Below are 26465 nucleotides of genomic sequence, written 5' to 3'. Positions count from 1 at the left end.
GCGCGTCTCGGCTCTGTAGGCCCCACAGCCCCCCCAATAACGGACACCGTGGCAGGAGGCGGAGCGAGCCGGAGACGCGTCGTTTCAGGGCTGAGGAAGCGGAGCGGAGCAGCGGGGCCTCGGACTCGGAAACGGCCCGAGCTCGCCGGGCTTTCTGTCAGGGAGGGAAGCTGCCTCAACAGGGGCAGGCGGCTTCCGCTCCGCGCTGCTTTCTGCCTCAGAAGCCCTGAAGGCCCGTTGGTTGGTAGTTTGGGTGTGTCGTCTGAGGTAACTTTAGGCCTCCTTGTGCGCCTCTTTAGGCCCCAGATGAATTGAATCACGAATGGTAAAAAAAAATAATTCCCCAGAGCGCTACAAAAACAAAAAAAAGGCTTTGGTCACACTGCCGCTTGGTTCGTCAAATCGCTGCTCCTGGGCAGTGGGGGATTTACCTATAAGCCAAACAAGCTATAGCTTAGGGCCCCACTCTTTGGGGGGGGGGGGCAAAAATTTTAAAGGGGAAAAAAAACTAACGATGCACATTTCCAAAATATAAGATTAAAAAAAACAAATAAAATAAAACCTATATGCAGCAACTGTTTTGTGTTGTGTAGGCTCCTGTGATGTAATGGGCCGTGCCTGCTAGCCTGCTTCCTAAAATATCCCTGGTTTGCTCATTTCTCTATATAGGGTGCCTACATTCTGCATGGACTGGTTGCATGGCAACATGTGCAAATGGCTTTGCATACCTATGAGGTCCATAAATTACCATACAGTGGTGCCCCGCAAGACGGAAAACCCGCTAGACGAAAGGGTTTTCCGTTTTGGAGGTGCTTCGCAAAACGAATCTCCTATGGGCTTGCTTCGCAAGACGACAATGTCTTGCGAGTTCCTGCTGGTTTTTTTTCCCTCCCCCCCCCCTTTTTCTAAGCCGCTAAGCCGCTTATCAGCTGATCCAATCAGCAGATAAGCCGCTAAAAGCCTCTAATAGCGCTAATCCGCTAATCCTTCAATGGGCTTGCTTCGCAAGACGAAAAAACCGCTAGACGAAGAGAATCACAGAACGGATTATTTTCATCTTGCAAGGCACCACTGTATAGCACATATTAAACACAAAACAGCAACAGTTTGTTGTTGACAAAGGACAGCTGGACATATAAAGGGCCCCTTTACCTTCAGTAGCTTTGGGCCTCATCAAACCTAAATCCAGCCCTGCTCCTGGGGCATGCTGCCACACACACACCCATAAATAAAAATCAATAAAAAGGCATAGCAAACAGCTTCTGCTCTGCCCCATCCCCTAACAAAAGGCATGCAGCCTCTAACACAAATCCTGGCTGCGCCCATGTCCTGTGGGGTGGTTGGAAAAAGTCTGGTCCCTCTAAACTATTCCGCCTCTAAAAGCAGGATTAGGGTCCCCAGTTGTTGGGTTTTTTGGACTACAACTCCCATCATCCCTAGCTAGCAGGATCAGGGGTCGGGGAGGTTTGGGAGTTTTAGTCCCCAAACAACAGCTAGCCGCATCCAAACCACTGAGCCTCGGGGGCTTGCCGATCGGAAGGTCGGCAGTTCGAATCCCCGTGACGGGGTGAGCTCCCGTTGCTCTGTCCTGGCTTCTGCCAACCTAGCAGTTTGAAAGCACACCAGTGCAAGTAGTTAAATAGGTACCACTGCGGCGGGAAAGTAAATGGCATTTCCGTGCGCTCTGGCTTCCGTGACGGTGTCCCCTTGCGCCAGAAGTGGTTCAGTCATGCTGGCCACATGACCTGGAAAGCTGTCTGTGGACAAACGCCAGCCTGAAAAGTGAGATGAGTGGCGCAACCCCTTAGTCACCTTTTTATTTTAAAATAGAATATGGTAGAATCTGTTTTAAATTTACTTTGGCAGTGTGTAAGCACTGATAGTTAAAGTATCTTTGGAATAAGATTAATTTATAAGTCATATAAAGGGGGGGGCTGTAAAGATGGCAAAACCCATTTGATGTCACTAACTCCACACATGGAGGGGATTTATTGCAAGATTACGTTTATGTTATGAAGAGGCAATGTTGCCAGAAATTTTAGATCATCACAATCAAATTGGTGCATGGGGGTAAAGGAGTTTATGGTAAGTAAGTTCTTTGAAGGCAAAGGCAAAAGCAAGCTTTAAATATGTTGTAATGGACAAATTGACCAAGTTTCACTTAGTCATTCTTTTTAAAAGGTTCAAATGATGGATTCAAAAGTGGGATGTACAACAAAATGTTATTGTTCCAGTTTAGCATTTCAGCTAGATATTCCCTATTTCAGAATGCTCCATTTCATTCCCCTTCTACCACTATGTAGCCACACCAGTACTCTATATTGTGACCACTGATCAGGCTCACTCTTCATTGGGCTGCTTCGTTTCCAAAAGGAGTCAGTTTTTATACACCCGGTTGTTTCAAACTGCACAGTATTAATATCTGCAATATGTTGCACACAGAAGTCTTTGCACTAACTGGTCAACTTCATTGGATAGAACTCAAAAAATATATCAGGTAGTAAATTTCTCAAAATCACTGGTTAGTAGAATAACCACAAAATAAATGTGCCACAAATACCTGTGCTTCCCATTGCCCTGAATCTGAGCACGAAAACCTGGCTCTCTGCTCTAAAGATTACATATGTTTGACATACCATTCAAATAACCTTTAATGTCCAAACACTGTGGTTTGTCTATATTTACTGTACGGCATTCCTTCCAACATTGTAAATGTTTACTCTTTATGCACTGTTACAAGCCATGTTTTATACTACTGTTACTTGTTCCTGTGTTGCTTTAAAATGAAGCACTAAAATACAGTAAGAAACACGATATTTACAACTGGCTTACATCTGTGCAATGAAGAACTCGGAAGGTACAGTAGATGATATAGCTTCCCTTTTGCTTTACTCTTTCACATAGATATAAAGCTACATTTAATACAGCTTGAAGCAAATGAAGCTTCAGTTTCAGTCCATAAACAACGTAGTTTGTAATTATGTGCATTAGCTTCATTACGATTGCTAGAGAGGAAGGGATTTGTAGGCTGCAACTACTTGAGTTCTAGCATGCTTTACTAGATACCTTGATGAAAAATAGTTCCAGAGAATGGAAGACAAAATATCTTTAAAAGCATGCTAGACTTCATGTGGTTGTAATTCTCAAGTCTCTTCCTCTCAGTCAAGGAATTATATCAGAATATAGCAATGAATTATAACAAATTAAAGGTTTTGCAGACATGTTTTAATGTTAGGAAATCATACCTACATTATCAAATCTGCTTAGATGAATTAATGTCAATGTTCTGTTATGTCTTAGATGTCTTCTTTCCCCTTCAAAACTTATAGCTTTGGGGATTCAAACACAGGTTTTAAAACGTCTATCTGATGATGATTTACTCCAAAGTCCATTTTTGCATATGTCTGAATACGTCCCTGGTTTCTAGCAGCAACAATAGCAGCCTGGAAGCAGTGCAGATGTTTCTTTGATTGTATCTAGGGACATGTCAATGGTATTCTTAGAAGCAGAAAGATTTTGGCTTGGCAAGACAACTGGTGGCATTTTTCTCCTCATTAAAACATCAGCTTGATAAAGTCCATATTCCACTGTGTTCCAAAATGTTCAAGCTTTTTTAAACATTAGCATTCTAATCATTACATCGGACCCATTACATGCACAGGCTTCTAGCAAATTAGCTTTTTAGAGAGCTCTTCTTTTAAGGTCTTTCCTTCCATCAAGTTGACAAGTGAGAAAAAAGTCATTCTTAAGATTGCCAGTCCTGGATGCTTGTCGAGACAAGGAGGTTATAGTGAACAGTTAAATAAACTCGCCAATAACTCCCTTCCCCCAGGCCCAAGTCTTGTCTCACTCTGAGTTGGAAGAAAATTCAGTGCCTTCTAAGTCTTAGCAATGTTCTTTGTCAACATCCACTAACTTCAGACAGCATGAGCTGCCCAATGACAGTTTTATATGTGTCTCTTGGTAGGAGAGCTTAGTACTATTGTAAATCCCATCTATATTCACAACTGTTGTGAGAAGAGAGAGCCATAAAATAAGACTGAAGCAAGAGATGAAGTGCAAACTACTTCATTTCATACTTTTCATCCGATCTGAATCTGTAGATTCAGGCTGGTAAACCTTTTTTAATTCAAAGTTCTAATTGGCAGTTATTTTATAAACATCCTGGCAATGTGTTTATGTCTTAAGCAACCAGTGTTCCCAGGGAAGGTAAACATTGTCATTTTCTTCAAAAGTGTTGTCTTTTAATAACATGAGGAATAAATTATACTGTCATTAATTAGGAAATGAGACTCAAAACAATGGTGAGAACCGAACCGGGGGGGGGGGGGAATGCTTCACCTTTGCCAGCTCCTTATAAGACCATTTCATTGAAAAATATTTGCAGTAGTGCTGCTGATGGATGTGGCCCATTGTGGATTGCACACCATTATAGCATTTTGTGTTTTCAAACCTGCTGTGGCCATGGGGTGGGGATATAGGGGGCTAGGCTATACCTTGATGTACTTTTATTTATTTCAGCCATTTAAAAACAACAATTAGGTTTCTGGACCTTGTACAGTGGTACCTCGGGTTAATAACTAAATTCATTCTGGAGGTCTGTTCTTAACCTGAAACTGTCCTTAACCTGAAGCACCACTTTAGCTAATGGGTACAGAATACTGAAGCAAAGTTCTTAACCCGAGGTAATATTTCTGGGTTAGCGGAGTCTGTAACCTGAAGCGTATGTAACCCGAGGTACCACTGTACTTGAAAGGAGAGTTTTACCAGCACTATTCTACACAATTGTTCAGTAAGAAGAAGCAAACCTGGTTTCCAGTTTTTTGTACAAGGTACCTTGCATAAATGAAACCTGCTTAACGCTCCTCCCCCCAGGACATCCCATTTACCCTAAAACCTAAGCATCATATACTTACTGTTAAATCACCTTGAGATGTTTCATAAGGAGCAATTCATACATGAAAAGAAGAAAACAAACAAATTGATTTTGTATCTTTGTTGGTAAGTTAGCTTCAATTAGCAGGTTGCTTGGCACAGCCAATGGATTGGGTTGCATGTAGGCAGGAGTTCACAGTTCACATCTTTTTGAAGCTAGAAGATGATGTAATCGTGTTACAAAAAAGGATGTCCAGCATTTTCCTGATGGGCATGAAGATCCTTCAACAGAAGGCTCAGATTGTGACCTGTGAAGTAGTGTGAATCACATGGCTTGCAAACTTAGAAGTAATGGATGACACAACGGTGGTGTCTGATGGCATCATGATGCCCACCGGGGTCACACTGGAGACTCATAGAATAATAGAACTGTAGAGTTGCAAGGGATCCCAAGGGTCATCTCGTCCAACGCCCTGCAATGCAGGGATCTCAGCTACAGCATCCATGACAGATGGCCATCCAACTTCTGCTTATAAGCTTCTAAGGAAGGAGAGTCAACAACCTCCCAAGGGAGACCAGAAAGTTTTTTCCTGATGCTTAGTCAGAAGCTCCTTTCTTGTAATTTGAAGACATTGGTTCAAGTCCCACCCTCCAGAGGAGACAAAAACAAGTTTGTTCCCTCTTCCATGTGAGATATTTGAAGATAGATATCATATCTCCTCTCTCCTCTTTTCCAGGCTAACCATACCCAGCTCTTTCAACCATTCCTCAGAAGGTTTGGTTCCCAGACCCTTGATCATCTTGGTCACCCTCCTCTGCACATGTTGCAGCTTGTCAATATCCTTCTGAAATTCTGTTGGCCAGATATGGACACAGTACTCAAGCTGTGGTCTGACCAAGGCAGAATAGAGTAGTACTGTTATTTCCCTTGATCTGGACACTACACTTCTGTTGACTCAAGGCATAGACAATAGTAAGCCAGATGGAGCAATGACCTGAATTGGTCTAAGGCAGAATCCTGTGTTTCTTCCCCTCAGTGGGCCCAGTTTTCCCTGCCGCTCCACCCAAAGAGAGGATGATGCATAAAGAAAATGGCTGCCTGTGCTCTCGCTCTGGATAACATGAGATTGAACTTTACATTCCCCTGGAATAATGACCAGTTTGCCCATTTCTCCTTCCCCCTGTATTCCATGAAAAGATGGGTGGGGAGGCCTTCCAAAACAGTGTAGGATCTGCAGCAATGTCAGCTTCTGCTCTTCCTCTAGCCTCTGCTGGATCTCAGTTCCTTCTGCAAATGGAAGGAGAAAATCAACTCATTTTCTCTTACATGCTTTGCACAACAACAATGCCTTTTAGTCCAAGCTAAAAGAATGTGAACTGTGACCTTCAACTTGAAGAAGAATTCAGTAAGGAAAACTGCTTAAATGTAGGTCTTAATGACTAGTAAGAAGTGAGGACTTTGCAAAACCAGTGAAGTAAGTAAGATGGGACAGTTTCATAAGCTGAGCTACATTCAACATATTCCTCATAGTGAGGGATACTTGAGACCTATGGACCTACATTGCCTGAGGAAATAGAGCACATGTTTCATAGCCAGTTATGGAACATACACTTTGCATGCCAATGGTTGGCAGATTTCACCTCTAGTATCTTAAAACGATTTTGGAGAACAGACTGGGGGAAACCCTTGACCTGGGACCTTGGAGCACTGCCAGCTAGAGTAGGCAATATGGCTATAGTACCCTCAGTAAAAGGCAGTTTCGTTGTTTGCAATTGTGGAAATGTAAATGAAATTGAGCTATCTCTGTTAGGCTCCAGTATTTCAGTTTTAATCATCTAGTTGAAACACTAACTTTTGTATCACTTTAAAATATTGCTTCATGAAAGAATAATTAGTACCTCAATAAAGAAGTAATATCCTTTAGGGCACATATGTTTCTAACCAGGGAACTAACCAGGGAACTGACCATGGTACTGTATGCACAGTCAGTTTCTCTGATGTGACAACAGAAGTGAGGAAAGAGCCCCTGATTACTGTATCCAGGAACTCTTTTCATCTACTTATGTCCTAGATTCAGTGGCGGAGCTTCAAGCTCTGGCGGGGGTGTGTGGAGAGCAGGTGAGGGCGTGACTGGCGCATGTCCTGTGGGTGTGGCATGCTGCCCACAGGGCCGTGGCGCGTATCCTGGGGGCGTGGCGCAATGCCTGCAGGGGCGTGGTGCACAGCGCTAGAGGGGGCAGCCACGATGGCACCCACCAGGATTGTGCCGCCGGGGGCGGTGCACTCCCCCCACACCCCTGTTCCTCTGCCAGTGTCTAGATTTGGTCAGATGGACCTTAGAACTGAAAGAAGAGTTCTTTCAAAATAAACAATCTTGTAAACTTATTCTAAGGGATCCAGAAGTTGTAATCATTGTATAAATCTTTCCACAGGAAAGAAAATGTAACCTCTTTGTTTAATAATAATAACAGCAACAGCAACAACTCAAAGAAGAAATGCATATTTAAATAAATAAATCCCCAGGCTTCTGGTTTGAAAAATTATTAGCTGGAAATAGAAAGTTGTAACCTGACACTGTATGTTTGATAGCAACCACTTGAAAGAAATCTAATTGAATATTTATATTAATTGAATATATTATATCATCAAACTAAAGCCTCATTGAGAAACAAATGAATGGGAAAATAAAGTATTATAGGACCAAGCCACTTACATGAGTAATCCCCCTTGAAGCCAATGGGGTTGTTATGAGTAATGTCTGTAAAATGAGCTCAATTTCAGTCAATCTCCTTTGCTATTTTGTGATATCGATAGATATTGGTAAACATGTTTAACTAGTTACATGTATTGTTCTCTCCTGTATTGGTCCCTACAGCCACAGCAGGTGCTGTAACTTTCCAACAGTTTGACTTCAACCCCAAATCCAAATCCAACCCAAACTCCTCCGTTGTCTCCCAAGACAGACGGATGCCAACAAAAATGTTTTGTTCTTTTACAAGCCAGTCCTAAACCTGGAAGATATGATTTTCATATTGGATGACAGTAGGGTATTACAGTCTGGTGTAAACTCTCTAGACATTTGATGTTCTGCTATACTTACTCCAGGATGTCAAAGGAGATATTTATGCAGATGTTTTTTGTTCACTTGGCCTTGTACACCTGGCTTCTGCAAAGCCTATGAGCTCCATAAACTAGTAAGTTTCAGCCATAAGTATCTTCTGTTAGCTTTGAGGTGATTCAGAAGAAGGAACAGGTAGGGCTCACGGAAAAGAAGACATATTAAACAATGAGTCTTAACTAGTTTTCCCAACTGTCAGAAATCCCTTTGACATGGACATGAAACATATTGGGATGTAAATCTCAGAGGTTGTGGAAGCTGTTCTAGTTCTCATGCAAAATCTTGGCAATAGAACAGAAAACTTGGAGATACTGTGTATTTGGCTTCTAAAATGAAATATAGAAACCCAAGAGATTAAAATGGGAAATTCATCTGCTGAAACAAAGAGAAGGGGAGCCAAAGTCAATGGCATGAAGTGCAGATAGATACCAAGAGCCCCTCAGCTGATGTCTTCTGGCACCAAGGGAAACATTTCTCATTGGTATTAGTGAATCTGGGGGCATGATGGGAGATGGAGGACAGATTTTAAAAAACCAACAACCAAAATGACTACATTTCATAGGGGGCAAAGTAAACATTTGCTGTGCAGCATTGGCAGCAAAGAAAGAGTCACGTAAAATATTTCTTCTGAGTTGAGGGTTCAACCATATAATCACAGTGAAAATGAACATCTAGAATCAGTTGCTCTCAGATTTAGGGCATAGTCAAAGGAAATTGATTCATTTCTGGACTAGATTAACTTTCTACAGTATAAAATGGAGAAAAATCTGAATAGCCCAAATATGTGCCTGTTCACTAAGGAGTTTTAACTCCTGTTTCTCATCTCTGAATGCCATACTGTATATCACTATTTTACTGTTTCGCACATAGGGAGGTTATATGAGACTGAACGGGTTGGATAGTGTATGGTTCTGAGAGAGAAAGGTTGTGGAGTTGATAATCTCGTCTCCATTCAAACATACACCTACCATTCTTTGCTTTCCTTCCAACTCACACTAGCCTGCAATTATTCTGGGTACTCTGGAATTCTGCTGCGGTCCTGGATTGGGCCTGTTATGAAGCAACCTGTTAGCTGAATGCAAAGCTTCTTTTGAACATGACCTCAGCTGGTGAAAGGATAGTGATCAGTCCCCATTATGCAAACATAGGTTGGACTTTTCACTACTAATCAAAGTTCACCCATTACTCCACTTATTGGCAGTTACTCCTGTATTCTAATCTTGATATATGGAGAACATTAAATAAGGCTATACACCATAAGTTAAATGCGCTTTGAGGGCTTCTTGACTTCGTGTACATTTAGAGGTTTGAGACATATAAATGTGTGCAGGCACGTTTGAAACAAGCCAGATCTGCTTACTTTTCCAACTTAATTGCAGAACGGGCAGACTGCCCTGCTCTCCTGCAACTTTTTAATGTAGGGAAACTGTCAGACCTGGCTCTTCCTCTTTCAGCAGAAATGTGTGAGCTGCTCCCATCCACTTTTAGGACAAAATTAAGATTAGTGGTGCATTAAAAAAATAATCTGGTACACAATGATTATATAAACATCTGCAATTTTAAAAATGTGGGCACATCATGAGACACCCTTGAAAAACCAAAGATGCTCTTCTGTCCATGAAAGGGTTTCTTCTGACCATGCAGAAGAGCGCTGGGTGGAAAAGTGACCCTGAATCCAAATAAATTGTTCCATTTGCACAATGCCCTGCGTAACACGTTGCACAAGCCTTTTCTGAAGACCTTTTTATGACTCACTGGAGTTTATATGTTGCAGCCTGTATCATTTCACAGGCCCATTTCACAGCCTTCCTATTCTTCTTACACTCCCTGCAAAAAAAAGAAGGAAAATATGCTACTGTCATGGATGCTTTAGGTGAGATTCCTCCATTACAGAGGGTTGGACTAAATGACCCTTGGGAGTCACTTCCAATTTTACGATTGTATGATTCTATGATTGCTCAGCCCAGATAAGTAATTGGTTCAAATAATAATAATAATAATACGCTAGTTTTCTTCAATAGGACAAAATGAGCTTAAAGCTCTACTGGTGTCTAAATTTGCTTGTTTTCTTTTTCTCTCCTAATCCCTTTCTCCTTCTGTGTCATGTCTTTTAGATTGTTAGCCTGCGGGTAGGGACTGTCTACTTTGAAAGCCACTCCAGGACTCTTTGTCAGAGGTGGAAAAAATGCTTTTAAGTAAATAAATTGTTTGTGAGTATACTTGAAGTTAGGCATGAAATGTTGCATTTACACCCACAGGTATGTGAAATATTTGGAGAGCGAAGTGAACAAAATGTAAAGATACAATAAATCAGATGTTACAGGATTGCTTTTAGAACCCAAATGTTTTAAGATTGATAATCCTGTTTAGCTTTCCAAATCCCATTGGTTCATTTACCATGCTATTAATAGACCAAGTGATTGCCATCATTAATATCTCCCACTTATTTTATCCATCAATATTCAGACCCATTTAAAGTTTATAGCCCCAGGAGCAGAAATTAAAAGCATAGGTTCAGAAAAATATATAAGGTTCAGAAATATATATATATATATATATATATATATATATATATATATATATATTTCAGAAAAATATAGGAAGGAACACCTGTTGAGAGGACGAATCAATCAATATAAGTTTATTGTTCTAGCGAAAGGCCATGACAGACCTTCAGCAACAGTACCAATAAAACAATACAGATCATATAACAAATATGTCTAAAACTGTGTACGGATGAAAAGCATGGACAAAAAATACGTTGAAATATGGTGTTGAACAATAATGTGCAAAATGGGTTGGCAAGAAAGGTAACAATAAAATAATTGCATAGGATTTGAAAGGGATAAGGGCCAAGGCAAAGTGGGAAGAAGAATTATCAAGTCATATAAGGAATATTGTAAGAAGTGGTTAATTCAATATATAATTGAAGAGAAATGAGAAAAAATAAACCAGCAAGAACTACATAAAGCAAAATGAATAAGACAAAATGGCATGCAAAAGATAAAGAGAAGGGTGTAGAGTTGTTGGCAACCACCAAGCTGTGGATTTTTAAATTCATATATTTTATAGTAGATATCCAGGCAGCTAAACAAAGTACAAATAGGTGCATATATTGAAACAAGAAGCAAAATCACATTGTCGCCTTTCTGAAGCCTGTAAAAATGAACTATTAATTTCAGTGGAGTCAAGACTATACTTCATACTGATTCTCACAGCCATGTTGAACTAAAAGTAATTCAGTTTCTTCCCCAATGATTTTGTCTGACTCCCAAATCCAGGGATTCATCCCACTGAAAAGTGACATTTTGAGATACATAAAAATGGTCATATTTGGAGGTCTTCAATTTCAGTTGTGCTGATATCATATTGAGCTTTAACATACCTGCGTTCTGCTTTTAGATTTCACAGATGTGCAAAACTAATTGACCCAGTCTGGCACACCCATTCAATATATGCCCAAATATTGCCCCCAAATTCTCCCTTCCACTTAGGGAAACTCCACTGAATAAAACTATATGTGCAATAAGAAAAGAGATATTTTGGATTCTCCTTGTTAAGCAGCCAACAGTGCAGTCCTGCACATCTTTACTCAGGAGTGAGTTTCACAGTATTCATTGGGGCTTACTCTGTAGTAAATGTGTTTAGAAGTTTTTCAACCTTGTTTTCAAGTTCTTTACTACCAGGTCATCTCATGCTGAAGTTCTGAAGGAGTCCATCTCTCTTCCCATGAATTCTTTCTCTTGGTGTATTCCATTCACCTTCACTACAACTTGTTCCTTTACCTGTGTCTTGGGCATCTATTTTGCATTAGGGTTAGGGTTAGGTCTTTATTATCTTCTCACAACTGCATGTTACTGTGTGTCTCATTGTACATGAGTTTCCATTCCTTTCTACAGAGGCAGCAAATCTGTCTGCAGATGGATCAGATGCCTAAGTTGAAATAAATGTGAAGAACCATTTTATGGCCTGGGGGAAGTTATGCATACACCAGAGTTCTTGCACCGGTAGGAAATGTGCAAAAATCCAGGTCTGTCTCATACATTGCAATCCTATACATAAATGGAGAAGTAAGTTCAGTGGGACATTCTCCAGCAAGTGTGTTTAGGATTGCAGCCATCAAAAGCTAATTTCCTTATTTGCATTCTTCCTAGATGATTTTGGATTGACCCTGAAAAGAGAGTGCATTTGGGGGGGGGGGGATCATTGTGCTACAGACATTGAAAAGGTAAGAGATTTAGATTTTCTCTTCCCCCAACCCTAAACTTTTGGAATTAGTTTGTACTGTGTGTGTTTTTTAAAGAGCTGCCAAAATGCTGATTCATTCCACTTTGTAGATTAGATTATTTTAAATGTCTTATAGAGTCAAGCCCTCTTTATGTCTTCCTCAATTTGCCACAATATTTTGAAATTGTCCGGGACATTCCCATAAGTGATCTGAGTTTCATCAAGCTGAAAATGAAGTCACCAAAGCAAAGCCATTTCAGTGTTTTTCGGGGTTTTAGGTTTTGCCTTTCTTTTCCTTTTTTTAATCAAATCACAGTTCCAGCCAGGTTGTTTCATTCTTTCCCATACATACCACAAAGGATACACAAAGTTAATCAAGTGTGGCCAGATGAAAAGCTGCTTATGTTGTGTGTAGGAACTGACATCAAGCATTATTTCAGTGACATCATGAGAGATTTTTAGAACTGGCAATTAAATGGGGGGAAAGTGGTTCTAAATAATTCTGGGAAAATGACATGTGATGTCGTTCTTTTTTTAAAAAAAATAAGTTGGTGTTTCTAGGTCAAATTTGCCAGATCTGAAATTACACAGGCAATTTCATTGCACCCCCTTTTCACCGCAGCTAATCCCAAACTTGAAATTTGAAAGCTAAACTCTGCCTTCATTAGGCACTGAGCAAAATCCAAAGAAAGCTAAATCAGATTAAGGGTGCTTCTAAGTGGGAAACTGCTTAGGTAGGTATACTGACTTAGCAAACCTGATACATGCAAGTCATCCATGCAGATTTCTTTCTGCACCATTGCTTGTGCCAAAGGCAGACCAAAGAATTAGCAGCAGGACTGCACCAGTGTCACTGCACTGCATGGGAAAAATTGTGTGCAAAGTCCAGTGTGATAACTGGTAGGGTAGCATTTTTCCTTGTACTTTCAAAGAGGTAATAAAACATGGAGCTGGTGGTCTTGAATTTAGCTGCATTTTAAATGCCCATGAAGCCAATGGCTTCAATCCTAAATTGCTCCCTTTCATGTAAGGAGAGCACCTATTCCACAAACACCCACTCCATCTGCATCTCCTGCCCCGCAACATAACCCAAGCATTTGGAGGGAAGAGGGAGCTGGTGAGTGTGGTGCAGAAAGCTGTATCCTGAAAAAATGAACCCAGTAATAGTCATGGGAAAAGTTAAGATCAAAGCCACTTAATTTCCTCATTCAAACTTACCTTTACCTGTATTGTATCCACCCTCTATAAAATGTAATAAATGTTTAGTAACATCAACTTAGTTTCAAAATGCGTTCTTTGTGCTCATACTTGGAGGATACATCCTGTTTGTTCTTCCTCGTGTACATGAAAATGTTTGCAGATCTTCCCTGCTTGGCAGGGGGTTGGACTCGATGGCCCTTGTGGTCTCTTCCAACTCTATGATTCTATGATTCCCTTGGGCTAATTGAAGTTTGAAATGATTTGCTAGGGAGACCACTTTGTAGACAGACACTCTCAAGTAGAATATATATCGTCATTTTGTGATATAATCAAGTGAATGTTGACAATGACTTTTAGGCGACTGATCCTGATCACTGGCAAATCTCTGACTTTTCAGAGAGTTACATTTGTTTGGGATTGTCAGCATGTGAATGTTATATACCAAAAATTGGACATTCGCTGCAGTTTGTGTGTGTGTGTTGTCTATCTGTGTATGCACACACACATATTCAGAACTCTCTAGTATATGTACAGATATTCACACAACATTTACATGGAACTGCGAACATTTGCATGTGAATAATCAAATTTGGACATTCACTATGTGTGTGTGTGTGTGTGTATGTGTGTGTGTGTGTGTGCGCGCGCGCACACACACACACACACACACACACCTGAAGCTGCCAACTGATGCAAGAATGGGTTATATTTACATGACTCCATTAGTTTAACTATAAACAGCTGCTTTAATTCATACCATATTCTCTTCAATTCAGAATTACATTAGTTTTAAGGAGATTAAATGGTTGCAATCCAGAGAATCAGCTCTTCACAGAGAAACAGGTGTCTGCCAATGAGTTCATGAGATATAAGAAGGGAAATCTGCAGTGCCTCAGACACCCAATAATGTTTGTGGTGTTCAAGTTGTGCCTCTTTATAAGTACAGTACATATTGTCCAAATATTTTCTCCTTTTAGGCTACAAAATCATTTATTCTGGAGCAGTACCAGTCCACTAATAACCCAGTCCTTGTGACACCACTTCAGAAGTACTTAGGTATATTATTAATAAGTTTATGATAGATGCACAACTTCCCAAAGATGACATTATGCTGGCATTATCTGCATCAAGGCAGATAAATTTAACTGCAGTGCCATATTTTCCAGTCTGAATTTAATGCGACTGCCCTTTAAAACGTTATTGAGCTAATTGACATGATTCTGTGGTTTTAGAAAAAAAGAAGAAGAAGAAGCAAAGCAGATGTGTATTATTAATCCTAATCTAAAACATTGGTTTTTGAATGTTTTCTTACTTGTAAGCACCAAAATATCTCGGAACATATAATAAAAAAACAAGAAAACAGAAATCTGAGATGGGAAAACGGAGTTGCTGGAAACGGACCTTTTAGCAGAGCGATTTTCCTATACATTAACCACATTTTAGTGATAGATAATGTTAAACAGGCACAAAATTGTGGAGGAAAAGTACAAAACAATGGATTTTAATAGACCCCCTCCCACAAGCAAACTGATAGGTGAGTTAATTTAAAATCCTGCTGCTCATAGAATTTCTATAGTGGTTCTGGCTGCATTTCTCTGACCAATGACTATCTGGAAAGGCTGTCTATGGGGCTTCCCAGATTATCAGGGTTAGTTTAGTAAGGGCATGATCTACACATGTCCCTGATGCACGGGCCACTTCCTGACTATTTAGTTCTCACAAGTGAGCCCTGGCAAGGCCCAGACATACCTGAACTCCAGGCGAATGCTCTCTTTCTACAAAAGTGGCTATAACTAGTAGAAAAAAACCATGATAGCCTCTGACTGGATACTGGGAATCTGAATAGAGAAATGCTTCACAGGCTGCTTCTATATTGTAACATACTGGCACAGCCTTCACCAATCTGGTGCCCTCTGTATGTTTTGGATTACAGCTGCCATCAGCTGATAGGGTGTATAGTTGAAAGTAGCTGGAGGGCATCATTGGTGAAGGCTGCACTAACATGCGATCTTTCAGCAATCATTTCGTTAAAGTGGTCCACTCCAGCATGGTTACTCTCACAAACAGCAGGATATTTGTGGGATATTAAACTAATAATTCATGTTTTGCCAGACAGGTGCATGAAGGGGCTGAGGCTCACAGAGCTTTCCTGGTGGTGCCTCCAAAAGTGGGAGACTGCTTTGACCCCCTCTGCAGCAGGAGGAGGAGGAGCTGGCCACTGAAGCTGTCCTGCACTCGGCTCCACATTTGGCCTCTTCCTCCTCCCCCTGGTCTTTTGGGACATGGGAGGCCCAGCCCCTCAAAAAATATTGGGGACACCAAAAGGGCTCAGCCCCCAGGAGTTGGCAGCCCTGCTTGAGGCACAGGTAGTCTCAGTGGCTAGTAGTCCCTTTTACCAGCTTCAGTTGGTAAGACAACTGCAGCCATTCCTGGACCAAAAGAGCTCAGCCACTATATTTTTGATGTGGATAACCTCAAGATTGGATTACTACAAAGTGCTCTGTTTATGGCTTCCTTTGGGGTTAACCTGGAAGGTGCAACTGGTGCAGAATGCAGTAGTGAGATTGTTGACTGAGGTATCCCATCACACCATATAACCCCCGTGCTGAAGGAACTGAACTGGCTACCAATGGCACAGTTCAAGGCCCTGCTTTTAGCATTTGAAGCCTTAAGTGACTTGGAACCAGGATATCTAAGGGACCACCTCGTACACTATATCCCTTCCCAGCAACTGCTCTTCTCGGATTGAGCACGGATGAGAGTACCATATGCCCCAGAGGTGCACTTAGCCTGCACTAGAAACCAGACTTTTAGTGTTGCAGCTCCAGTTATCTGCAATAAATCACCAGCTGAAATCGGACAGGTGCCTAGCGCAATGATGTTCAGGTGCCTACTGAAGACATTTTTGTGTAGGAAGGCTTTCCTTGAGGTGCAACTCAGTCATTTATGGAAGATCAATTTTATATCTGATGAAATGGTTTTGCTGTTTTTAGAGTCTGCATGGATGGTTTTATTGTTTTAGAGTTTGCTGAATTGATGTTCTTGTTCTTCGAAGCACTTGTGTTTCAGTATTTGATTCTCCTTTTTTCTTTTTCTTTTTACTGTGTCCACTGCTTCACACAAGCAAATGTGTGCAGGATTGGGGGCAGCAACTGCTTTGACAGCAGAACATCACAATCTGTGGCTTTACCAAGCAAAGATAAACCTGTATTTGGCAACGGTGCATAGCTGACAGCCCTTATTTCAGTATAGTATTGAAGTATCTGGATTGCCATGAGAGTACAGAAATGGGAAGAGGTGACAAGCCTATAAGGTAAAAGGTAAAGGACCCCTGGACAGCTAACTCCAGTCAAAGGTGACTATGGGGTGCAGTGCTCATCTTACTTTTCAGGCTGAGGAAGCTGGCATTTGTCCACAGACAGCTTTCCAGGTCATGTTCCCAGCATTACTAAACCGTTTCTGGTGCAACAGGACACCGTGATGGACATCAGGGTGCACAGAAATGCCAAATACCTTCCGCCACAATGGTACCTAGGTATCTACTTGCACTGGTGTGCTTTCAAACTATTAGGTTGTCAAAAGCTGGGGCAGAGCAACAGAAGCTCACCCCATCTCATGGATTCGAACCGGCAACCTTCCGATTGGCAAGCCCAAGAGGCTCAGTGGTTTAGACCACAGTGCCACCTGCATCCCTGGAAACCTATACTCAGAACTAAGTCCCACCATGTCCAATAGTGGGATTAACCCCCAGTGAACATGTGAACGTGTGACAAAGGCTGTGTACACATTAGTGGCTTAAAACTGATCATTCTTTTTCTCAACTTGGATTGAAACTGGTTTGGGGAAAACACATCAAAACTATGTAGACACGCCTGCTTACTCTACATCTAGTACATTCCCATTGCTGGTTTTGGAAGCAATATACACTCTATCCATCTATCCTGTTTTTGCTTGGGAAATATTGTGTTTTGATATGGTTTTCCCCAATCCTGCATCAATCCAAATTGAGAAAAAGAATACCCTAGCTGGGTTTTAAGCCATTAATGTGTACACAGCCACTGCATTTCATGAGAACCCGCAGGTTAGATACAGGATAGATAGGGATTATAGCTAACATTGTGTGTACACCTCTTCCCAAACCAGTGGTGGGAGTGCACTGAATGCAAATTAAATGAGAATGTGTGCACAGCCAAAGTCCCAGGGGCTTAACACCGAAGTAAACATGCATAGAATTGTTCTGTGCAAGTCTTTTGGCCTTCTCCCCCCATGCAAGTCAGTTATGTCAGTGAAACACTTCACACCTGATATATCGTCGTAACCTTTTTAAAAAATGGATTGCCACTGGAGAGCTGCATAACGAGATGTGTGTCTCTGAATTTGGAGACACACCATTTCCCAAAGAATTAAGGTGGTCCAATAGAGCCTACACTGCTCACAGTGCACACACTCTGATTTCTTTTGTCATGCCATAAGCTCTGGTTGAACAGTTGGCTTTTCTTTCAAGTGCTGCAAGAATGTGGAAAACCTGTTTGATCAGGGATGGTTATGGGACAGAAAGAGAAATGGGTGCATGTATATGCTACAAGCAACACTGAACATCAGAAGAGGCTGCTAGATCAGGCTAACGGCCCATCGAGTTCAGCATCCTGTTCTCACAGTGGCCAACTCATCCCTCTATCTCACACCATCTCTCACCAGCCTCAATCGCCTTACATAAGATGTTACTGAAATTAAGCAAGCAAACTCAATGTATACCAAGAGAACTAAGCAGTAGATTAGATTCTCAGTGCAATTAGTTCTGGCCAAGTTCCCTTTAACTCCAGAGCCTGCAATTAACTTGCTCATTTCCTGAGCCCCTGCTCATTCTCATTGTCTCTTTGCCAACTGAAGTGCAACTAAGAGAACAAGAGAGAGGCCTTTTCAGTTGTGGCATCTTTGCAAGGATTATGCCCTTAAGATGGGCATATCTGATCCCCTCTTTGCTCACTTTTAAGACTGCTTTATCTGTTGTCATCTTTTATACAATGTGCTTTTTACTGCTATTTGTTTCATGCGTTGTATTGTTGGGCTTTTTTATATCCTAGATTTTGATTATGTCTCAGAATGATGGTGTATAAATGTTGGAATCATATGAATAATTATTCAAATATAGTTTTCACTGAATTTAGAGCCCTGGTTCACACATCCATTTTTGTCTCTTGGTGACTACAAACATGTGAAACAGCCATCATAGATGATTCAAACCAAAAGGAGGGGTTTTGTATTGCCTACGAGACTTCAACTCAATACTTTGCAGTGGAAGCAGTTCATACATTCAGGTTTGTCTCACTGAGTAGTGAGCTACCAAGTGATGAACATGCATTATGTGAATAAGCCCTTATAAGAGTCCTGATTCTTTGAACTACATGTTTAGGAACATCATGCTGGCCATTATTTATAAATTCAACTACTGTCCCTCATGGTTTCCACAGAAACTGTTAGCCAGACGACCAAATTCAGCACATTTTCATCAGGCCAGTAAAGCTAGAGAATGGTGAAATACTTTTTTCCCCTTCTGTGAATCAAAATAAAACAAAATGTGTTATCAGAGCGTGGTTGCTATTCCTCTTTTGTGGGCAATTATACTATGGGGAAAAGCTGTAGAAAAAAAGTAATGATGATTCTGTCATTTCTCTAGGCCATTTTGTTTCAGCTAAGGAGCCATTTCCCTCCTATTAAATTGCTATTTTGGGGAATTACACTAGTCCCCCGGCATGACTTAAGTCTCTATTAAAATGATTTCACGGTGCTTGTGTTTAACTGTCTGATACGTGCTTTTCAAGTCTACAGTTCTCTTGTGATTCCCAGTTAACGACAAAAAGAGAGGAAAATATATGCTTCATTAGCCTATTAAGAAGGCAGGGTTTTTATTTATTTTTTTATTGTCTTCATGAATACTGGGCAGGATCAGCAATATGTTGCTTTGGCAGTCGTTGGACAAGATCAAAACCAGGCATCAATATATGTGCTGTTAGTCAAGAGAGAACTATAATAAAGTGCATCGTGCAGGAAAAAGGAGAGACAATTACACTGCAATTGGCTCTTGGAGTGACAGTGGGGGCGTGCAGTGCTAACTGAAGAAAGATATTAGATCAGTCTTTGCCAGCCTAGATGCTCTGGACAACCATTCTAAGACTGATGAGCGTTATGGTCAAAAAAATCTGGAGGGCATTAGAAGAAGAGAAGAAGAGTTTGGATTTGATATCCCGCCTTTCACTCCCCTTCAGGAGTCTCAAAGCGGCTAACATTCTCCTTTCCCTTCCTCCCCCACAACAAACACTCTGTGAGGTGAGTGGGGCTGAGAGACTTCACAGAAGTGTGACTGGCCCAAGGTCGCCCAGCAGCTGCATGTGGAGGAGCGGAGACACGAACCCGGTTTCCCAGATTACGTGACTACCGCTCTTAACCACTACACCACACTGGCTCTAGGTTGGCAAAGGCGAAGGTTGCCGGTTCCCAATCCCATACTAGCATTTTTTCCCATTTGCTTCCAGGTACCGACCTGTTCCGCCCTAAAATAATCCAGTTGTAAACCCTAGGTATGGGCATAAGGAATAATTTTGGGTATGGGGAAAAATTGAAATGATAGACGGGCAGAAGTGTGTTTAAGAAAAAGTGCAAGGTTCTCTGTTCTTCCTTTTCAGGTGTTGTACTGCGGTTAATGCCTAATGTGTCATGTTTAATGACATCACCAGAGCCCACCCATGACATTGCCGGGGCCTGCTCCTAGGTCTTAGGTTTGCACCTTGAAACATCAGGATCTGGGATGTTCCTGACCAGGAGGGCTGTGAATTGCAGTACAGCCAGGTCAAGCAGGTGAGGGCCCCTTCCAAGCCACTAGGGCACAAATTACCCCTTCTTGTCAGTTAGATAGATTTTCTAGTAATCCAGATAGGTCTGGACAGAGGGAAGGAATGAATCTATTTTTTCCAGATAAAGCACTGAATATTCCTCCCACAAAGTTCTGTTACTTTTCCTTCCTGACATCAGCTTCCTCTGATACCTCTCCTTTCCAGACCAGCAAGTGGTTTCAGAAGGGGGAAAATACAATTATGAATGTGGAACAATATATAAAAGATTAGTTCCATTATTTTATCATTGAAGGAGATGCCCTAGTTACAGCAGTCATCAATTTCCTGTTACTGGCTGCTCCCTTATCACATAAAACCAGCCATTTCAGAATTAAAACAATATTTGATGCACTGTCACAGAATCAAGAACTATAACATGACAGAATCCAGTCTCCACAAAGAATATTAATAGATAAACACCCCCAAAATTGCTCTTCTCGTTTGGACTCAGTCAACCTTATTTTTTTAAAGTAACCTTTTCCAAATTCTTCAAGATGTACTTAACAGAGGGACACCAGATACCTCCTGCTGCTGTCAGTAAAATTCCTTTTGCATGGCTTTTTGAATATTCTCTGGCCTTCATTTTAAAGGTGTTGCTCTCTGAGCATGTACAGATGCTCTCCCTCTCTGGTGCTTAAAGAGATGCTAGCAATCCTTTTGACATGCACACACAGAATATCCGGGACAGGGTTAAAATGTTTGCCGGACATTATACTGTGCCAGAACCGTCCATGGTATTCCTGGATATTTTGTAGCCCAGAATCTCTCCAGAGAGAAATGTTGCATTCGTGTTACTTGCCCTGTCTAATTTAAGTGCAATATTTTGAAATGCAATCCCCTGAGGGAAGCCTGGAACAGACTCTTTCTCCCTTCTTTGCTACTGTTGGGGTTGTTTTCACATGAAGATTTGTGAGGAGATTCTGGAAGACAGACTCCGTGAGAAAATTCAGACAAAGAGAACTGATTATTAGGGAAAGAAGAAGAGCCACTGAAAGAGATTGCAACAGCAGTAGCCTTCTGCCCTCGCAGAGCATTCATCCTGCAACAGCTCCACAGTCAGAGAGTGACAGAAGCCCAAATGTGCATTCCTGTCCCACACTGTGTCACAGCAGACAGCTAATTGGTCACTTGCAACCCACCCACCCACCCCCACAAAAAAACCTATTTGATTCTTTCCACTTCTAATTTTGTTGCATTTAAAAACTTTTCTTAAATGCCACATTTATCTGAAATGCTCCTCTTACTTTTTCCTTTCCTTCCCCTTTCCTAGTTAAATAAATTCCTCGTTGTTTTCCCACTTTATCAATACTGACCTTCCTTTCAGGAAACATGGAGGCTGATTGGTTGGAGGCACCACACACTATTTGGGAGACAATATTACCCCCTGTCTCCTAAGATCTCTCAGGTTTCTATAAGTGTTCAGCTTCCTGACACTCAATTGCCCACACCCAGCTATGAAACGGAAGCAGCTAAGCAAATGGCAATCAGAAGAAACATGCCTCTTCTGTCTACACAGGTCATACTGTGTGATATGCAGGGCATATCAGCCACCCCAGTAGATGATAACTACATGTTATTTATTATGTAACTAATAGAACATGGTGATTTTTACCAAAAGATACAAGGTTTGCCATTATGTTTGATTTGCACAGCACTTAAAGCTTGCTTTTGCTCTCACTCTCAGAGATGACTTTCAGTGCATCCCTGTTTATGCCAATAAATCTTCTTTAAATGATAGTTTGAAGTGAGTAACTTTACTTTGGGGGAAAGAATACTGGAGAAAGCTGGAATTAAATATTGAAAGTCAGTGCTTCAAATCTGAAATAATTTTGATTGCCAAAAACTCATTGGATAAAGTTCCTGTGTCTTTAAAAAAACAAAAACCCTGAAATATATTGTTTTAAGCACTGCAGGGGTTATCAGATTAGATGGCTTAACATTTACTGTATATTAATTGTATTCATCACTTAGATTTAAGATGATAGTTTTCCTTGTTGGGATCCATGAGTCAGATTATTAAATTTATCGTAACGATAAACACTGATATTTGAATCTGGTAAGTGGTGGCCAAGGGACTTGGTAATAAGATACATGACCTTTCACCCCTTGGGTCACTGGATCACATCCGTATTAGGTCAACAGTGGCAGAAAGTCATTACTTGACTGGCATCTGTTTGGTGGCCTTTGTGGAATCAGTTGACAGATTCAGACCAGTACCAAGTGAACAGGTGCTCTTCACACAGAGGCTGTACAAGGCATCCTGCAACTCTTTGCAAAACTTCAGAGTCCTTGCTTTGCTAACCCCTTGTTACAAGGAGTAACACAATTATGCTGAGAAGATACACAACACAATCATTTCGTGATTGTTTGTATGAGATTGGATTGCCTCTTCATTAGTATAAAGCAGCTAAACTACTGTTGCCTGGTTCTCACAAACAGTATTGTACTTGATAAGCCTGTTACTTGACTATACCACTTAGTGAGAATTACACTAAAACATGAGAAAGATAAATCCTGTGGTCTTGTGATCTTTCCTTTTGGTTTGAGTTGGGATGAGGAACCCTGGAGTTAGTTGCACACCCAAAAGATCTTATTTGGCTTCCAAATGTGAATTCTGCAAAATCTGATATCTGTGCAGATTTCTTAAGAAATGTTGTGTGCTCTCTAATGTTTAATTCCAAGGACTATGCATCAGTCATGTAAAGAGTTGGGCAGCTGTACCTCTATTAGCAGACAATCTAGGCGGAGTCCATTATCTGGTCACGCATCATTAGAAAGGATATGGAAGAAAAATGAAAGACTGCTTCCAAAACTGGAACCAAATACATGATATTAAAAAGACAAGCTCCATGAGGCTAGCTTGTGCCATTATTGTAAGGAACCGTATTCAAATATATGAAAATAAATCCTACTGCATGCTTTCTCCTCCCAATTCAGTTGTTGCTATGTACCTGACCTAGAGACGGAATGCTGGATCCATAAATGTGTCTGGAAATGCATTTTCCAGATCATTTAACACACTTCTCAGCTAGCAAACTGTAACCAGATTTTCATTAGAGCAGAATGATTAAAGTGTGCTTTAAAAGAGGCAAGTTTACCTCTCCTTGCAAAGTGCCTTGCATGGTACTTTGACGTCTCGACAATCACGTGATTGCATCACCTGGTGTAATTGTGACATCAGGTGATCAACAGGTGGGTGGCTCTGCCCACCTGTCAAATCTGACCCAGCAGTGGTGAACTTTGGGCTTTCAAATTTCAGTGGTGCCCTGTACAATGCCAAAAATTGGTGCCCTCTCGCCTTACATTTTAAATCATTGCGGCACCCCTGCAGTACTGTCTTGGCTTGGCACCTAGTATGGGCAAACCGGTCATGCTCCCCTAAATCCACCTCTGGGCCCTGGGGTATAGGCGAGATAAGAAGCTAGCCTACCAGCCAGATCCAGTTCCCCACCCTTCTCCAAGCTAATGGAGCTGATAGAATCATACAGTTGGAAGGGACCCTGAGGATCATCTAGTCCAAGCCTCTGCATTGCAGGAATATGGGGATCAAACCTGCAACCTAATCTGTGCTAGCGATCATCAGGACAGCACCAAGAATTACCAGTATGTACTGTGACCGTGCATATATCCCCTGAACTGTTGTATTCTAGCACAATCCTAAGCATGTTTACTCAGAAATAAGTACCAATGTTTTCAAAGAACTTGCTTCCCAGTAAAAATGTACAGCATCACAGACTAGCAGTGCAGTCCTCTACATGTCTACTCAGAAACAAGTCCCACTGAGTTCAGTGGGATTTACTTTCAGGTGTGTACAGAATCCTTTGTTCATTTATTTGTAGACTTCGTTAGGTAAAAAGGTAAAGGTAAAGGACCCTTGATGGTTAATTCCAGTCAAATGAGACTATGGGGTTTGGCGCTCATCTCACTTTTCAGCCCGAGGGAGCTGGCGTTTGTCCGCAGACAGCTTTATCATGGCTAAACTGCTTCTGGCACAACAGGACACTGTGACAAGTACCAGAGCGCACGGAAATGCTGTTTATCTACCCGTCACAGCAGTACCTATTTATCTACTTGCACTGGTATGCTTTCAAACTGCTAGGTTGGCAGACCTTGTTAACCTTATGAAGAAAGGACTTGTTAAAAGTTGCTTTTTCGCATGGCATCAAATGAGTTTTTTAACACAAATGTAAAGCACTCTGCTTAGAGACAGTCAAACACCATTTAGAGATTATTGTAAGTAATTGGTATGTAAATTATCCAAATAAATAAATAATATAGATTTGGCAGAATTCATAGATAGGTTTTAAAAGTCTTCATTCCACATAATAATACAGATCATGTCATGAGAAAATCTTATAAGAACTTAGCATAATGTCTGGAAAAAATAATTGTAATGTTGCTTTTAAAGGGTTTTTTCCTGCTCTTTGAGCCATATGTGTATTTGAAAAGTGTTAAATATCCAAGGTAACCAAATCAAACCTCATTATTAAGTATAATATACAACTTATTCAGAACAAGGCATTCAAACTGTATTTTCTCATTTGTTCCAAGCCAATGTTGTCGTGATTGTTGATGCTTAGCTGATGATACTGTCAACTGCAATAGGAGCAGTCCATGCAAAATACTCTCTGGGTAAGAAGTCTTATGTAGAACAATTTCTGTGTTCTGTAAAGCATCTAAATTGATGCCTGATATGTAGTTGTTGTAGCAGCAAAAGAAAAAGAAAAACCAGCAGTTGTAATGCAGTAATGAAAGCAGTAGTAAAGCAGTGATAAGTTGTCCTTAACTTCTGGTCATGACAAACACTTTGGAATCAGAGATGCCATCTATCTAAAATTCGCGTGCCCCCCCCCCCCCCAGATTCTCATGCTCCACTCATGTGTGTGTTTTGCGCCCCCTGCAGCACAGTGCCCAGTGTGACCCCACTGGTCACACTACCCTAAAACAGCCTCTGTTGTTGGTATTACCAGCCTGCTGCTGCCACATAGGGTTTTTTTTTCAGTTACCCTTTTCCCTTAAGTCTGCATAGACACCCCGGCTGTTGCTATGATTGTTGTTAACCCTGAGAATAACAAACTGAATTTGTCCAAGCCTCACTGCATAAGCAGCCATGTATTTGAAAGCAGACAAGTTGGTGGGACAGCGCCCCTGTAGCCTTAAAGGACTAGCCTCCACTGTGTTGTGGCTCATAGATAATCAAGATGGTGAGGGCCAGGCTCACGCTGCTTGCTCATCCCTTGATGACAACATCAAGTGATAACTGGACTGTCACAGATATAGCACCATTGATGGAAGTTTCATATGAGGTGACATCAACACCTCAAATGCAGTGCTGTTTAACAGAGTAGGCTGCCACGTTCAGCTGTCAATCATCACGTGTCCAATAATCAAGCAATGCATATTTATATGCATGTGTGAACCAGTCAGTGTTAGAAACTGAGATATGAAAGCTAGGAGCTAAATGGCACCTTAAACCGAGGTTATGGGTGCAACAACAGAATGTCTAGGTGCGTTTTTTTATAACAAGAATACCAAGCTGAAAATGAATGAACTGCAGCTAAAATGTTATGTTCATTTTTTCACATGGTCAAGTCCTTCCCCTGCCCACCCCCCTAGTATTCTTAAGAGGGTCTCTTCTCCAGTCTTGAGAGAGTAGCTGGAAGTGGGGAGGCAGAAAAAGGTCCTCCTTTCCTTCCACTCTGCAGTTTTAATCTGAAATCTTAGGCGCAGTACTGTGCCCAGAGCTCAGAAACTTATCACGCTGCTGAAATTCCCTGTTGCAAAATGCGCCTAGAATAGTGGGAGTTTTGAACACTGGAACCAGTCTACAGGTTGACCTTTGAATTAGATTCCACCAAGGAATGGAGCAGATTGGCACTCTGGTTTGGACCAAGGAGGACACTCCCATAATCCTAATTTACAATACAAGATACACCCTTATAAGGTTTCCATTCCTTTTTAAAAGAGTGAGAACGGAACAGAAAGGGAAAAAGTGTTCCTGTATCTGAATAGTTGTGTCAAATAGGAGATTTTTGGAGTGTGCAGTTGGATGAACATGTAGCAGCAGAATTTCCCTCTTTTCCTTAACTCCATTTTTGGGTTACCCTCCTTTTCTCTGTGTAATCTTTTCCTGTTGCAGAATTGTGCACTATTT

The 26465-nt window shown here is 41.2% G+C and overlaps 1 long non-coding RNA gene across 2 annotated transcripts; it reads left to right on the top strand.

Moving 5' to 3' along the window:
* Positions 1 to 135: 135 nt before the first annotated feature.
* Positions 136 to 26465, top strand: LOC310688326. Of its 2 annotated transcripts, XR_014516845.1 has the most exons (6): positions 136 to 267; positions 10109 to 10170; positions 12149 to 12222; positions 20105 to 20276; positions 24863 to 24943; positions 26451 to 26465. It is a non-coding gene; the product is annotated as an uncharacterized lncRNA (long non-coding RNA). The 2 variants fall into 2 exon arrangements; XR_014516846.1 differs by lacking the exons at positions 24863 to 24943; positions 26451 to 26465 and adding an exon at positions 21217 to 21613 and having other exon boundaries at positions 146 to 253.

The sequence above is a fragment of the Podarcis liolepis genome, assembly GCF_965112155.1.
Source record: "Podarcis liolepis genome assembly, chromosome: 11".
Classification (NCBI taxonomy): Eukaryota; Metazoa; Chordata; class Lepidosauria; order Squamata; family Lacertidae; genus Podarcis; species Podarcis liolepis.
The sequence above is the reverse complement of the archived record's forward strand: the minus strand, read 5'-3'. Positions and strand labels throughout refer to the sequence as shown.